This window comes from Podarcis melisellensis, assembly GCF_964234715.1.
Source record: "Podarcis melisellensis genome assembly, chromosome: 12".
Taxonomy (NCBI): Eukaryota; Metazoa; Chordata; class Lepidosauria; order Squamata; family Lacertidae; genus Podarcis; species Podarcis melisellensis.
The window spans coordinates 22,283,974-22,301,773 of NC_138544.1; the positions used below are offsets into that span (position 1 = coordinate 22,283,974).

At 42.7% G+C, this 17,800-nt stretch overlaps 1 long non-coding RNA gene across 1 annotated transcript in view; it reads right to left on the reverse strand.

The window, feature by feature from the left end:
* LOC309353873 overlaps nt 1-5,030 on the reverse strand; it is a 136,751-nt gene extending 131,721 nt beyond the window's left edge. The window contains exons 1-2 of the long non-coding RNA XR_014162102.1: nt 4,941-5,030; nt 3,462-3,655 (exon numbers count right to left, since the gene is read on the reverse strand). This is a non-coding gene — a long non-coding RNA (uncharacterized lncRNA). The remainder of the gene's footprint in view (nt 1-3,461; nt 3,656-4,940) is intronic.
* Nucleotides 5,031-17,800: the final 12,770 nt, after the last annotated feature.

The following is a 17,800-nucleotide window of genomic DNA, read 5'->3' on the forward strand; positions in this document are numbered from 1 at the left end:
TGGCTTCTCACAGCGAGGGAACCGCCAGAAGGCCCTCGGAGCTGGACCTCAGTGCTGAACGATGGGGGTGGAGAAGCTCCTTCAGGTATGCTGGGCCGAGGCCGTTTAGGGCTTTAAAGGTCAGCACCAACACTTTGAATTGTGCTCGGAAACGTACTGGGAGCCAATGTAGGTCTTTCAAGACTGGTGTTATGTGGTCAGGACATCAGGAGAGACACCCTTAGACTAGCCACAAATGGCATTTCTCTTGTTTGTGTAGTGGCATGCTTTTCGTAGCATGCTAGTGTTTAAACGTTTCAGAGCTTAATTCCACTTTCCTAACGCATATGCATTTCCCATTCTTCAGAATAAAGTATATATATTTAGAACTAGTTTAGCAACTGCATAAAAGCACCAGAATGCTAGGAAATGTGGAGAGAGAGAGAGAGGTGAAGGCAGCAGTAACTTATAGGTTTCATGAGCTTGACAGAAGGAAGGAATTTTCCAGACTTCTTGGAAATGCTAGCAGTTCCAAACATATTTAAATTACTCGTCTATGAAACAGGCGCATTAGATACTTTCAGCTATAACATTTTATTTTCCCTCTGTCTGCTACACCTTGGTAAATATTAACTCCTTCATGCATATCGTAGAGTTATTGTTGCAGAGAAAGGGAAATTGCTATCAAGCGGATTTTAAAGCTAGACTTTGAGAGGGCTTCCATTCTGCACACACCACAACCAGAATTTGCCAATTGACACATTATTCTCGCCTGCCATAATAAATATTAGATACTGAGCTGCAGATAGATAGATAGATAGATAGATAGATAGATAGATAGATGATAGACACACACACAAACACAGAATTAGCATATATATTTGACGCATATATCAGAAAGCAATGTTAACAGGCAACCAAAATAGTTATGTGTCTCTTGAAGTAAAGGCAAATTCCTGCAGGTGGATTTGGGGCAAGGGCCGGCATTCTCAGGACCATAGCTTGCAAATATGCTCACTACCAGTCCCCAGAACCCCTGAGTCCTCCTATGTGTGTAAAAGACAGAAATGGAGTGTGAAAGGAGAATGGGAGAAGAAATTACACCGGCAGTGTTTCCCAACCTTGGGCCTCCAGCTGTTTTTGAACTACAATTCCCATCATCCCTGACCACTGGTCTTGCTAGCTAGGGATGATGGGAGTTGTAGGCCAAAAACATCTGGAGGCCCAAGGTTGGGAAACACTGAATTACAGGATATGGGTAAAAAATCACTGAAAAGCACGTGGGGTGCGAAATGAAAAATATGAAAGAATAAGTTGTCTCCACTTAGAGCCTCTGGACCTGCAGATTCTGCCTAAAATGGGGAGTCACAATACCTCTAAAACAAATGTCTGTGCTTAGCTTGAAGAAAGCTGAGCTGTGAAACTCCTTGCCACAAGGAAAATGCTGTGGCAAATAATTTAGCAATTTCCAAAGATGGATTAGAGAGCAGCAGAAAATTATTTCAATAACTACAAGCTGATTATGCTAAACTCTGCCTGCAACTTCTACTTTGTGACTGGTGTGCTTCAGTAATTTCAGTTGTCTGCAGAAGGCCCTGGGAGTAGAAAGAATGAAAAACCCCAGCATAGCCAATATTTAGCTAGATGGACCAATGGCCTGGCTCTGTATGTGGGAAATTAAAATGATGGCTAGAGAGAGCCAACTGTCTGGTGGTAACCAAATCTGGATAACAAAATGTAGGATGAGACCAGTAGGCATCAGTAGTGGGCCCTTTGCCAAAGTATGCCTGGCAGGTGCTGACACTGGCCTTGCAGAACAGAAGCAGTTCTTAGCCTCCATTAAAAGTTGGTACAGTTGGCACTGTTGAATTTAGACCCTAGTTCAGATGAGGCTGTGCTCTGCACAGGTTCAAGTTTTCTCTAGCATAATGAAAGAATCTGTGATTTCTTATAATAAATAAATGACACCATGCAGCAACTTTGGAGAAGGAAGAATGTGCTGTATCAAGATGTTTGGCATGCAGTTCCTTGCAACACCACATAGAATCCCAGGATTAATATTAGAATTGTATAAAGTTGTATCGGGGTTTGCTAGGCAAGGTCTTGTTTTCCCCCTTCTTTTTTAGAAGTATTGTATATAAAAGCATTGACATGAGCCAATTCTCCTTATGCTTTGCTGAAAGTGTAAAGCTATTATACATCTCTTTGTGTGAGAATGTCCACAATGCATATATTTTGGACAGATGCTACTGATGTTTATTCTTGTATCTTGAAGGGGGGAGAAAAGAACCCTACTTAACACTACTATATCGTTTGCTGGCACTAACAAAGGAACTGAATGCGAAGCAGTCAGGCTTCATCCAGCAAGCCCCGTTGCTAGCCAAATACAGGCTTACAATTGTTGAGATGAGAAAGAGACGACCATCTATTCATTCCCGCGCTAAGAAGATGATGAACTATGCTGCAACCGAGCAGGAATCAATCTTTTCAAAAGAATGTGTTTGAATATTTAGCCCAGGAAAATGTGTGGATTTCTCCGATGAACATTGTATAATGGCCAAACAGCTAAGCCATCACACGCACATACCAGACAGAAATTCCTAATGCTCTCATCAGCAGAAACCATATTTGGGATTGAAGAACGATTCATCCAGATTCCCTTTTTTAAAAAATGCGTCTCAGTTTTTATAGCTTATTGCAGACATTAGTTTGACTGCCTCCATAGCCTTTTTTCATACCACAAGAGTCCTCAGGTGATTTTATAATTCCGTCTATGGGATGCATTTAAATTAGAGAATATAGACCTATGACATTTTACAGAGGAAATCATCACTTTTCCATATGTTCAAAAGACACGTTGCTTCGCTGGGTATGGAAACAGATGACCACGTATTGCAGGAATAATTAGCATGGTGTCTCTAGTCTCAAAGATATTGTTGGACTAGAACTCCCATCAGCCCCAGCCAGTGTTGCCAATAATCAGGGATGATAAGAGTTGCAGTTCAACATCATCTGGAGGGCAATGTGTTGGCTGCCCTTGTGACTTTGCCACTTTCAAACATCTCATGTCACTTGAAGAGCAGGTTTTTCACAGGCTTTACATACATCTATGGGTCACCATGACTCACGGCTGCAGTAGCTGGATCACCACAGGGCAAGGGCATACAATTATCCAAACCACCAGATAAGATATGTGGGATATTTTAAAGAAATGACCAAGGGATGGTTGGTTTCCCACCTTTACCATGGCTGTCAACTTTTCCCTTTTCTTGTGAGGAATCCTATTCGGAATAAGGGAATCTCCCTTAAAAAAGAGAAAAGTTGACAGCTATGCCTTTACAGCCAACCGTTCCCCCTCCCCAACCCTTGGATTCAATGAGCATATGCAAAACATGTTTTAGCACTAAAGAATATAAACTATGTGAGCAGGTGAAAATGACCACTCTTTAAAAGTTCTCATATATTGCTTTTATGGTACTCACTGTGCAGATGATGCGCATCTCTTTGCTCCAGCAGAATCAGGAGAGGCAGTTGGGTGTTAGGCCAGTGCTTGGAGGCAGTGATGAATTGGATGTCGGCCAAGAAACTGAAGCTGAATCCCAAGATGGAGTTGCTATGTGTTCCAAGTTCTCAAGTTCAGAAGGTGAGGAGACAGCCTGGATAAGACTGCATTCACCTGGAAGAAGCAGGTCTTCAGCTTTGGAGTACTCCTATATTCAACACTGTCACTAGACTGTCAGGTGCCCTTGGTGGTGCCTTTTTTCAGCTCTGGCTGGTTCACCACCTGTCATGCTTTTGGACAGAAGTTACTTGACCACTGTACTCCATGCAGTTGAACTGACTCCCTCTGAAGATGGTGTCCTTCATTGGAGGTTTTTAAGCAGAGGTTGGATGGTCTTCTGCCATGGATGCTTTAGTTGAGATTCCTGCATTGCAGGGGGTTGGACCAGATGATCTTCAGGGTCCCTTCCAACTCGACAATTCTATGATTCTATGCTCTGGTAACTTACAGATTGCAATACTGTAATACGCTCTATGTGGGGCTGCTCTTGAAGAGGACTCAGAAGCTATCTGGCAGGAGTTCACATCTCGTTTTAAAACAGTTGCACTGGTTTGTTTCTGGGCCCAATTCCAGGTAATCATGTTCGTGTTTAACACTCAGATCAAAAAAATATATATGAAAGGCTGTCTCCTTCTCTACAGACCTTCTTGGGTGCTAAGATCAGGAAAAGGGGCCATCTTGGTGTCCCAGCACCCTCAGAGACTCGATGTGGTGGCGACTTAGTTTAGAGCATTCCCTGTGGCAGCCCCTAAGTTGTGGAATTTATTTCTCACAGAGGTACGTGTGGCACCTTCATTATACAGCTACTAGCGAATGCTGAAGATGCGCTGACTTTTGGCAGTTGAGATGAATATTCTTAGAAACCACCTCATTTCATTAATTGTAACTTGTTTTAAACCATTTTTTGTGTTTTAATTGTTGTAACCTGCCCTTGGGCCTTGGGGTGGTAGTAGTAGTAATACTTATGTCAGTTCATGAAGGTGGAATAAAATAAATAATAATTAAAATAATAATAATAATAATACTTATTTCAGTTCATGAAGGTGGAAGAACAATTCATGTCAATTAAGCATATCTGACTGACTTGTTCTGTCCTGTGGTCATCCCCACAAAACTAAATATTGGCACAATTTATTTCTTTATTTCTCTCACACACTCTCTCCCTTCCTCTGTGTGTGTGTCTGTCTTTAAACTATTACATTTCTTAATACCATCCTTCCAGGCTTTATTCTAACATGCAGCTTGACACATTTTGTGCTCTGTCAAAAATAAAAATTATGCACTGTGAAACAAGTTTTTGTGCAGTTGGGCATATGGGATTTAACAAGGAGCTAGGTAGTTTTCTAAAAAAGAAGTAGATAAATAGTAAAGATAAAAAGAAGCAGAAAATGACACAAACTTCCCGCTTCTCCCGGGCTGCAGCAAGGAGCTCTTTCCAAAGGCAATTCAGCGTTCAGCAGCTCCAGTCGCCCTCAGACCTTGAAGCGACTCCTTCAGCAGAACTTAGGCCTGGTAGCCCATGGAGATCTCCCTCTTTCAAATGGCCGCTTGGCAAAGCCCCTGACTACCCTTTCAGCTTTTTCTGCCGGTTGCCTTGCCCTTCATTCTCTGAGTCTTCTGTCTTCTCAATTTTAACAGCCGCTGCAACACAGGACACATCTCTGCTGCGTCGTACTACCGTTCCCAATATCCTTGGAGCTTTGTTCCTGTCAGGATTAATTTTGCCTTCCCCCTGGAGACCTCGTCCTTGAAGAAGATTCACATCAAATGACCAGACTTTTGGGAAAGTTAAGAAGGCAGCACCTCAGAGGACGGGGAAACAAGGCCTCACTCGCTCCGCTAGGCCCCAAGAGACTGCAGAGCTTTGCAGGTAGGCCAAGCAACAACAGGTCCCCAGGCAAACTGAAGGATAAGCAGATATCCCAATATTAATAAATAACACATGGATTAACAATACATGGATTAGAAGCCAGTTCCTTAATATACACCAAAACAGCAAATATAGATAGAACCTCCCAGCATCATTTTACAGGGGTAATAGCCATTTTGTAGCAGAAGGGAAATCCTAGTCACAAAAATGAAAATTTTGGGCCGACAATGAGCTTCATAGGGTTTATTGAGGGGAGGCAAGTTGATTGGCAGGTAATCTCTTCCTCCAAATAAGGGGGGGGGGAATCCCCTGGTCCCCCATTCTTTTCAAGGCACCTCAGGATTTTTTCCTGCTCCCACATTGGCTTTTTCATTTCCCCAAATTTCCTATCTTTTCCATCTTCCTGTGCTATATTTTCTCCCTGTTTCTTTTGTTTTATTCCTTATTTTCTCTCCCTGCTTTCAAGTTCTTTCAGTTACAAAAAGTTCAGAGGTGGGCAGTGTGCTGGGTTTCTTTAAAATAATTATTTCAGATTGGAGGGGTCTCAGCCTCCTGGTCTTAAAAGAAAGGAAGAGCTATGTAGATCCAAGTATGACGTCTGCCCATCCGTGCTTTTGAGCAATTATTATTATCATGATGATCATCATTCATTAGTAATCGGCTTCTACAGAAGCATCTCAAGTCATTGTTGGAAAAAAAAGTTAAAAACAGAAAAAAGCAGCCGATAAATTTGAATCAGAATTAAAATAATACAAAATAGACGTGCATGGCAAGGACCCATTTATCCAGCAGTTAAGAACACTTAAAGGAGTGGGTCAACCATTAGCTAACTAGGAAATAAAAAAGAGTAATTTTAAGCTGGCTGCAGCTTAGAAATCATGGTGACTGTAGACCTTGTTCATGATAGTCACGAACTGCTCAGAGAGATGCTTGAAGAGCAGCTCTTGGACAGGTGACACATGTTGTAGTACATTTACATAATAAAATACATCTCGTGGTTAAAACATTTTCAAAGCAGGGCACTTTACTGTATCAGGAGAATTGTCCTTTCCGGCAGCAAGCACTGTAATATGTCACAGATACAGATGTACTCGAAGAACTAACGTTTCCATGATATATGTGATCTTTGAGGAGCCCTTTCAAGCAACTCTTAATCTGTTAAAATAATTCCTTTTAAAGCACCAAGGTTGTGGCTTTTAATAGATTTTTACCATATTAGCACTGGATCATACTTCCCCTTGCAGTAGCTAATCTTCAAAGAACACTCAATTAGCATACTGTATTTTTCTACTGTATTAGCAAATATTACAAAGACAGTATTATAGTCATTATGAACCTAATAACTAGCGCATGACACAAAGCATTATTCTGTTAACACTTCCATGAAACATGGCACTTAGAGATGCAGCCACCAAAAGATCTGGAAATCGTCCTACTATTCTTTCCTAATCGCTTCAAACAAACCACACAGGAGAATAGATTTATACATTTAGGTATTCACGCAATGCAGTTCACACACACAAAATAGAACCATCTCTGAATATTGGTGGGAAATTTTGCAAGTTGGAATGTGCCACATGGGGAAAACTTCCATGTCAGGAAGTATGTTAAGGAAGGTAAATTGCGAGAGCCTGGACATTTGAATCACATTGTAAGAGTCGTGAGAAAACTGTTGTCAGATTAAAACTGAGCTCCAATTTTATGCTTAGGTCTGATGCAGAACAAGGCAGCTTCCTGTCTTCCTAAGCATGTGAGGGGCTGGAAAGAGTCATGAAACTTTAGGGCTGGGGCCAACTATGTGGCCCCTTTATTGACCCTTTGTACAACAAGTGCATCCAGGGGGGTATAGTGAGAAGCTGTCTAGTGACCAATTGCAGATGGGCAGCCCTTCCTTCAGCTTTCCTGGTGCTACTGAAGATGTGTGTGTCCTGAAGGAAGGGAAACAGGTGGCGCTGTGGTCTAAACTGTGGTCTTGGGCTTCCGATCGGAAGGTTGGTTTGGCAGTTCAAATCCCCAAGACGGAGTGAGCTCCCGTTGCTCTGTCCCAGCTCCTGCCAACTTAACAGTTTGAAAGCACACCAGTGCAAGTAGATAAATAGGTACCACTGCGGCGGGAAGGTAAATGGCGTTTCTGTGCGCTCTGGTTTCTGTCACAGTGTTCCATTGCGCAAGAAGTGGTTTAGTCATGCTGGCCACATGACTCAGAATGCTGTCTGTGGACAAATGCCAGTTCCCTCAGCCTGAAAGCGAGATGAGCACCACAACCCTAGTCACCTTTGACTGAACTTAAATGTCCAGGGGTCCTTTACCTACCTTTTTACCTGGAGAAAGGCAGAAATGAATTATTCCTAGCCATGCCAGTCAATCCTGAAAGGACCATCAGTCTACCTGAGAGTTCAGTTCTTCTATTTATTTTAGGAGTACAGAAAACTGCCTTGTACCATTGGTCCATATAACTCAGTGTTGGATACACCGCAGCAACTCTTCAGACGTACCTGGAGACATCAGGAATTCAACCTGGGACCTTCTATATGCAAGACAGATGCTCTGCCACTGAGCTACAACCCTTCCGAGTTTTTGTATTTTATTTTGCAGTGTTTTTTATTTTTATTTTGCTTTAGTTCTTTAAAAGTGATAACCACCTTGAGTGATTTGACATGCAGTAAATGCAAAATAAGTACCCTGTTGCCGCAGCAATACCAGAGAGTCTTGCAACACTTCAGAGGCTATCAGGTGTACTGGAGCAGAGCCACAGCCTGCTTTTGATTAAAGCTCTCAAAGCAAAATGGCTCTGAGCTCCAGGGGAAGCAGCCTTACATAGGCTTTCCCCTCCTTCCCTGCAGCAAGGGCTCATGGGACAGTTTTTCCCCATGAACCCGTCGCACAGAGAGAATACTGGATACCGCCCTCTTATTTTGCTGCCATCTGTGGGCCAAAGTGCCTCTAGTCTAGGCAAAGACATCCTGTGCTTATAGGGCATGGAACAGGGCTTAAAGCCATAGCTGTCAAGTGTCCCTTATTTGAAGGGACAGTCCCTTATTCCAGCGCCATGTCCTGCTGCTGTCCCTTATTGATGGATGTCCCTTAAATGTCCCTTAAATGATGTCCCTTAAATTTCAAAGGATGCAGCTCCTCTCCCTCCCTCCCTCCCTCCCTCCCTGCCGGCCAGGGAAGAGGGAGGCTCCAACTGTGTTGCTTGGCTGTGTTGCTCACCCAATAAGAAGTCTAAGAACAACTGGGGGTGGAGCTTGCATGCCTTGTGTGTGGCTAGTTAATGCAAGCTGAGGGTTTTTTTGAATGCTGGACGCCATTTTGTTGCACGTGCTGCTGCAAACTTTGCAGTGCAAAGCCAGGCCGGGGAGCCATCTTAAGTTGAGGCTGCATAGGCCTTGTGGTGCATGTGATTCAGATTCTATTCAGTTGAACCTCTGGTTACAAAGTTGGTTGGACAATGTTCTCGAAGCCACCAGACGACAGGAAGACTGGAGTGCCTGGAACAGGTGAGGCTGCAGGTCCCTTATTTTCAAGGCTGCTGGTCCCTTATTTTCAAGGCTGCTGGTCCCTTATTTTCAAATCTGTAAGTTGACAGCTATGTTTAAAGCTTATGTCACAAAGTATTTGATGGTCTTTAAGATGTCAAAAGACTCTTGGTTCTTTTTGAGAACATGAGAAAAGCCTGCTGGATCAGCCCATGGCTCATCTAGTCTAGCATCCTGTTCTCACATTGACCAGCCAGATGCCTGTGGAAAACTCACAAGCAGGACCTGAGCACAGGAGCACTCTTCCCTCCAGTGGTTTCCAGCAACTGGTATCAGACGTATTACTGCTTGCGACTGTGGAGGCAGAGCACAGCCATCATGGCTAGTAGAAATCTGTTTGAGAAGCCTGTTGCATTCTCATCATATGTTAATATATTCATATGTGGTTCATAAAATAAAGGTAAAGGGACCCCTGGGGTTGCGGTGCTCATCTTGCTTTATTGGCCAATGGAGCCGGCGTACAGTTTCCGGGTCATGTGGCCAGAATGACTAAGCCGCTTCTGGCAAACCAGAGCAGCGCACAGAAACGCTGTTTACCTTCCCACCAGAACGGTACCTATTTAGCTACTTGCACTTTGACGTGCTTTCGAACTGCTAGGTTGGCAGGAGCAGGGACTGAGCAACAGGAGCTCACCCCATCACGGGGATTCGAACCGCCGACCTTCTGATTGGCAAGCCCTAGGCTCTGTGGTTTAACCCACAGTGCCACCCACGTCCCTAGGGCATAAATGCAAGGACCTTATACATAGAAATCTGGAGAATTAGCCTTCAGTGGCTTGTTTATAAAATATGACACTCGAATTATTTTAATTATGAAAGAAAAAAGTAAACAAAAAAAAAACTTAGAACCATAGAGTTGGAAGAAACCCAAGGGTCATTTAGTCCAACCCCCTGCAATGCAGGTATCTCAACTGAAGCATCAGTGACAGATGGCCATCCAACCTTTGCTTAAAAACCTGCAATGTCCACCACCTTCTGAAGGTGTCCGTTCCAATGTCAAACAGGTCTTACTATTAATGGATTCCAGTCGAAAGAAATGAGATTCTGACTAATCATTGGTTTTGGTCCTAGACTCTGGAGCTGTTCGGAATATTTCCATGGTAGTATTTCTTTTCCATGATAGCAAATAAAAGTCTCCAGTGATAAAGCAATGCTTTTTTATTATTAAAAAAATACTGATGTTTCCCGTACAAGTCAGATAATTGAGATTTTCATTGTGGCAGACTAGATTTGGAGATTCCCCTCATTGAGTATCTAATTCATTCCTAATGACATAATCATTGGTGAACAGTAAATGCAGTTTAGGAGGTCAGACTATTAGTCACTTGCTGTCAGAGAAATATGACTGCTGTTTTACTACCCGTTTTTACATTTTACTGTGCAAAGATTGGGGTGAGATACACAAATTGCACAAAATTGCATGTTTTGATTGGAGTGATGGATGGCACCTACACAAAAATTAATAACATGATCTATACAAAATGATAAATCAGAATTCAAATTACAGATGTGACTAAACAAATGGATCCTGCAACAAAATATTGCAGTGTATGCCCAACATGTTCCTTAGTCATAGTGCAGCTCAGCTACTTGGGGGGAGGGTAAGGTTGTGTTTATGTGGATTGCACAATTTTTCCTCTCGTATGTGCTTTTGTGCATGTTTGCCCACATATGAACACTTTCAGTTAAAATGTCCCAGGGTTTCCTGTCTACACTAATGGGAGTTGCTTGATGGGATGTATTTGTGCAAAATGAGTGCATGTCAGGGAGAGACTGGGCTGAAGAGGAGGAGGAATGATGGAAGTCTCCTTCCTCTTCTGCTGTAGCTTCCAGAAAGGAGGGAGGCAGTCTCGATTTACAGCAGGACTTTGAGGAAGATAACAGTTTAGAGACAGACAAACAGCAGAGTTATACAGTGTTAGGAGAAGGGGGAGGAGAGGCAGAGCAGCCAGCTGACATGTTTTTGGACAGCATCATTGACCCCCCCCCCCTTCTCCCAAAACACAACGTGTTCGTTAAGGGTGCAAGAACAAAGAACACAGAGACAATTGTTCATGGACAGACATCGTAGAAGCAGGTGGTGTTGCTAGAGGGGGAAGGGGGGAGGAGCTCAGTGTGAGCAACTCCATTATGGAGGAATGTCTTTTACCATGATGGTGGAATAAATCATACGTAAGAACTTTCTTGTTTCCTCCCTGCCTCTTGGTGCCATCAGGGGGAGGGAGAGGATTCCTCAAGCCTGACAGTGCATCACATCAGGCCTCACAAGGAACCCACCAAGGAGACCTGGCCAGTGAAAGTAGGAAGTGTGATAGATGTCACTCAGTAAAACATCACTACTGTACGTGCATTTTAAAAAAAACCCTCTTCACACAGTATACTTCAGTGTATCCATTGTACGGTAAGATGTGATTTTTCTGTTTTTGTTGTTGTTTTCCTTACTCCATTATCCATGGATCAGCAAAATCTGAATTAAATGGGAGGAAGTGTGGGCTGCCATTTGGATGAGGACAACAACATGTGGGCGACACCAAAAAAAATTGCACACATGGGATGCACTGAATCCACTTTGCTGTGTGTACACAGTCTAAGTCTGAGGAATTAAGAAAGACTAAAGGACTTTTGTTTTGAGTCCTTCCCCTGCTGTGCTAGACAGTGCTACAGGGCTGTCAGTGCCAAACCTGAAAATAATTTAAATAGCTATATTGAGAGGGTGGATGCAGTTCTAGGAATGGAAAAGGCATCTCCCAATCTCTCATCCCCCGTCCAAGATACTTACTATAAACTGCCCCTGCCCTTCATTCTCCTTCTCTGCCACACCCCCAAACAGTTGAGACAACATTTTGTATTTCGAGCACCCATAGACTTTATTGGTAATGCCAATCATTTCAATGTGTCATGACTTCATGAAAACCTCAAGTCTTCAGACATTGAAGTCTTCACACATTTGGGGACTAGCTCCACTCCCAGTGATGATATTCCATGGCCTTATGAAGGTACCCTGAGCTGCTCCAAAGGAAATGCTATCTTCATGCACAGAGTTGCCCACTAAAATTGCATGCTCATCAGGGTAGAGGGTAGTTGGCATGACCCTGCAACTCCTTCATGAGTGGGTTAAGTAGATGAAAGGGATTCTGTGAAACCCACTACAGATCCTTTCTTGCCTATGGAAAGAGAGACACACCAGCCATCAGCATTCTATAAGCTCAGATATTTTTCTTAGGAAGTTTGGGGCTGGTTTTTGTACATTGTTCTTTGTGCCTAGAGGAGAAATAGGAAGCTTTGATGTCCTCCAGATGTTGACTAGTATACCTGTATAAAGGTATAAGATATGACCTGGGTATTGCAACAAAATACCTAGAATTTTTTTTTTTTAATAATTATTTTATCAGCCCCAGCCAACATGTGCAATGGTCAGGAACAAAGGAAGCTATATAGTCCAACAATGTTTTTATGACCGTAGGTTCCCCAACCCTGATCCAAGGTGTCACCTGACCATTCAAAAGCCAATACTTTAATTTTTGGGCGGCCTATTTCAATTCCAAACTCAACCATCTGAAGGGTCGATGTAAACAAAATTATGGCTTTGCCATGATAATGTATGCATTAGCAACCTTACCTTTATACAATGTAATTCAGCCACAAATGCAAATCTCCTTAGCTATTTTTATGATGTGCAAAATCAATCATCAGGTCCCAGTGGTACATTCTGGTAATATGCTGATGGCAGTTCCCTGTCTGAAAATTTCCCAAATAAACACTGAATGCATATTGCACATCTACTGAGCATCATGATTGTCTCATCTTAACTGCTTGTACAGCTCAGAAAACAATCCTATTGGTTGGACTTTGTAATGCGTGAAAGCACCCAAATAAAACCAAGTGATAGATTCGTTATTGCATTATGGAAAACAAGTGAAAACACCTGTTGTGGTAAACAATCAATATTTTACCACCTTACTATAGTTAATTTTACAAGTGATCCTAAAAATAATTAAAAAAACACATCTTCTAGGTATTTTGTTGCAATACACAGGTCATATCTTATACCTTTATTCAGGTATACTAGTATACTTTATTCAGGTATACTAGTGCAGAACATGCCATGGAAATAATACCTTGGTTTATTTCCACACATGTTGGGTTAGGTTAGGTTAGGTTGTTATGTTACTGTTTACTTATATGCCGTCTTTCAGCCAGAAAGGCTCCCAAGGCAGCTCCCAAGAATCAACAGATACACACAAATGCAATAATGCAATTACAAAGTAACACAAATACAAACAATACAGGGATAAAATTCCAAACCTTTCAATGGTATCAATAACCAAACACATCTGTGTTCCTGCCAAAAAAGGCAAAGAATATTCTTTACAAAAATGTTTTTAAAAAGACAGAATACTTAAGTAGCATCTTAAGCAAAGCAGGTGGAAAAGCTTGATGGTCCCAGCACACTCCCTGGCACAAGCAGCTGATGCACAGAAAGTTCAATCCTGCTTTGACAGCATCTCTCTGCCCACACCTTGATGGCCAGCTATTGGACTGATGGGCTATTTTGACAGGTAAGCAGGACAACCCACCAATGAATCAGCTGGCAACAACATAATGTAAGATGATTGACAGGTGGGAGGTTCTTCCCGCCTGTCAAAGTTGGCCCACCAGGGTTGGAAAGGTAAAGATCTGGCCTATTGGACTGTCTGGTCCACCATAAGGGCAAACGGGTCAATGACCTAAAAGCCCCCTTAGGAGGAGAGGACAGGCTGAAAAATGTATTTCAGAAAGGCTGTTCTATCAGAAGGGCTGTTCAGAATTCTCCAGGCAACTATCTCTCATGGCATATAAATCAGGTATATAAATTCCTTATAGCATGTGTTTACAGAACCTTTTGGTGGTGCTGTGGGTTAAACCACAGAGCCTAGGACTTGCCGATCAAAAGGTTGGCGGTTCGAATCCCCGCAATGGGGTTAGCTCCCGTTGCTCAGTCCCTGCTCCTGCCAACCTAGCAGTTCGAAAGCACGTCAAAGTGCAAGTAGATAAATAGCTACCGCTCCAGCAGGAAGGTAAACAGCGTTTCCGTGTGCTGCTCTGGTTTGCCAGAAGCGGCTTAGTCATGCTGGCCACATGACCCGGAAGCTGTACGCCGGCTCCCTCGGCCAATAAAGCAGATGAGTGCCGCAACCCCAAAGTCGGTCACGACTGGAGCTAATGGTCAGGGGTCCCTTTACCTTCTTTACAGACCCTTTAATGACATTCTTTTACTTGTCATTCCAACTATATATTTTTTTCAGAGAACAAGCATGTGGGCTGCAGTGCTGCCCCACACTATTCTGCTGCCCAGCTAGAACCTGCACCTAAACATCTATCCAGGTGCAGACCATAATGCCTGCGTTTATTCCCCCACTCGCAGTGCTACCTGAAGGCAGCCCTGTTTGGCCAAAAGAAGACCTAGTACTAGTCTTCTCTATGCTAGATTAGGCGTAAGTCTGCTTTCATTCCAAAACAGCTATCTCTGCCATGACATTTTCGAGGTTCGCTATTCCGCAGGAGGTGGCGATTTGATGATTGTGTAGCAAAGTAGTATAGTAATATCACATAATTCTGCAAAATAGTCAGGCCACAAGTCCCTTCACCCAAAACAAGCTTGGAATTCTATTGTAAGCCTGCTCCTAGACCACAGGAGAAGAGAGGAGTGGGTAACACTCTCCAATCAAAAGATTGAGCAAGCTTTTTCCACCATTATGTACCAGACTGAACCATACCAAAACAGGACAAATCAAAATTGTGGCAATTATTTAGTAACCATGACTCAGAGCCCCTGGCATGCAGAGGCTCCTGCTGCTAGCTATGACAGATGGAAGTTCTGTTAACATACAGAGCTCCTTCCCTGTCCATAGACTGTTGGCCTGCAATAGCTGTGGCCTTCCTGGATTGCAGCCTACATGTTTCAGCCAAATGTGCAATTGCAAATATACACCTTATCTGCACTCAGGTTTTTAAAAAAAGGGTTTTACAATGCTTCTAAACAATTTCCCATGCTTATATTTGGGGGGACTTAAGACAAAAGAACTTTCCTTTTTATCCGGAGCCACAAAACTGAACTTGATGCCCTTCCCCCCACCAAAGGAGGCATTGATGATTTACTAGAAGGTAAAAATAATACTAATTTAAATGTATTTTTGGCTGTCTTTTAGTAAAGTGATCTCAGTGTGTCTTTGGCACTTATTTTTGTAAACGTGTTACTTATTTTTGTGATCTACGGTTCATTTGAAGCATAACATTGTGTTTTTGAAGAAGTCTCATTTCGCAAATCTCCCTGTAATTTTCCGAAAAGCATTAGTTCTAAACCATTAGTTCTAAAAGGTAAAAACGAGAGGAAAGGAAAAGGAAACTGTGATAGGAGGGGATAGCATATGAGTGTTGAACATGACTTTTCTTTTCTTTCTCTTTTGCTGTTAACCATGCATATGTTCGTGCACAAGTCTGCATATATGTGCTCAAAAAGGGGGCATTGAAGAGGCTTGGACAGACACCTACTATATTTGGAATAAACATATATTTAGCAAAACAAATGAATACTTATCCAAGATAAATATTCAGAAGGCAGATTGAACCACTGTCTCAAGGCATATGGCACAAGTAACCTTAGTGGTTACTCCATTAGTTCCACCCTTATTTTTAAAAGGGGTGACTGTTTTTACAGTAGAATAAATTATATTTTATAAAAAGGGTGTTAATTTATACACTTACTTTTTGTTAGATTTTCAGTTGCTGTATAGATTACATTATTTTTTATCTTTATTTTATGAAAAAACAGTGTAATAAAGTGAACATTGAGAAACAAGCCAAAACAGAACAAACCCGACCTCACATTAATCACTGTACATTGAAAATTATTTTGAGATGCAAACCCTTAACAGCAAGGAAAGGCAAGTGCAGTGAGGAAATGCTAATTGTGTGCTCATAATTGCTGCTTTTGAATTATGGTGCTGGAGGAGATTATTGAGAGTCCCATGGACTGCAAGAAGATCAAACCTCTCCATTCTTAAGGAAATCAGCCCTGAGTGCTCACTGGAAGGACAGATCCTGAAGCTGAGGCTCCAATACTTCAGCCACCTCATGAGAAGAGAAGACTCCCTGGAAAAGACCCTGATGCTGGGAAAGATTGAGGGCACAAGGAGAAGGGGATGACAGAGGACGAGATGGTTGGACAATGTTCTCGAAGCTACCAACATAAGTTTGACCAAACTGCAGAAGGCGTTGGAAGACAGGAGTGCCTGGCGTGCTCTGGTCCATGGGGTCACGAAGAGTTGGACACGACTAAACAACAACAATTGCATCCTTTAAATTCTGTATCTAGGACCTAACTGTGGTCCTCCATCTAAATAGGCTCCATCTAAATGATCATTACCAGCGTTGCCTGTGAGCTCACTGACTGAAGTGCTTCCCACTGGTCTACTGCTGAACATATTCCCTAGAATTATCTCTTAAGAATTACTGGGCAGTGGATTTCTAATCAATGTGTCATTAATCTGACCTCTAGAGAGGCAGAGACATTTCTTCAGCTTTGCATCAATGAAGTCCCGAAGGCTGAAAAATCCCAACTTCCAAGTTTTATCTGGACAGTTACTTTGGATATTTGTGGTAAGGTCTCCACTTATAAAAGAGATCAAAGAATGGCACATGAGGGCGGGGGGGAGGCTGTTTTGTACAGTGACTTTAATCTCACATGTAAATTCAAGGAGAGTGACTCGAGTTATGCACGCATGCTGTAGTCTGAAAATCATGTAAGCTTCCGTATCCATGAAGTACTGTGCTTCATGATGGAATATTAAATATACATGAAAGTATTAAGTCCTGCATAGATCACTGGAAATATTTTCCAGAGAACAAAGGCGCTTCAAGCCTTGTTGTTGTCATCTTATTTCCTTACACAATTAAGAGAATGTATGGCCTCTGCTGTTTCTTCCCTGCACTTCCAACTTTGCCTTGTGTGCATTTGCATCCTTTAATTTAGGAGACGAGTTATGAGTACATAGGGAATCAAAAATTCAGGAAGACATTGGGACAAGTACTGTTTGTGCATTGAGAAGAAGAAAAATGAGCCGGCATTTCAGTGTACAGCAGTATATTTCCAAGGCATTCTAGCTGTTCAGCCTGTACCTAGTACAGTCTTTCACCGTCAGAAAACAGTCTCTGTTTGTGGATCAGCTCCATAGGCTGCTGCACAAGGACAAAGCCTTTCACCCAGCAAATTGATGGCACATTTGGTTCTAGAATTGCCAGCTGAACGGGGTAGTAGTGGTACTCTTAGGCCTTCAGCATTGATGTGATCTGCAGAAATCAGCTGGTGCCGGGGGAGAACCAGGAAGGAACCTTCAGTTCTGGTCATGGCTGCCCCTTGTGGTGAGTTATCAGAACTGCAGTTTAACTCATTTCCTGAGGAAAGGAAAACAGTGGTACCTCGGGTTGCATACGCTTCAGGTTACAGACTCCGCTAACCCAGAAATAGTGCTTCAGGTTAAGAACTTTGCTTCAGTATGAGAACAGAAATCGTGTTCCGGTGGCGCGGCAGCAGCAGGAGGCCCCATTAGCTAAAGTGGTGGTTCAGGTTAAGAACAGTTTCGGGCTAAGTACAGACCTCCAGAACGAATTAAGTACCGTATTTTTCGCTCCATAAGATGCACCAGACCACAGGACGCACCTAGATTTTGGAGGAAAAACAAGAAAAAAAATATTCTGAATCTCAGAAGCCAGAACAGCAAGAGGGATCGCTGCACAGTGTAAGCAGCAATCCCTCTTGCTGTCCTGGCTTCTGGGATAGCAGCGCAGCCTGCATGCACTCCATAAGATGCA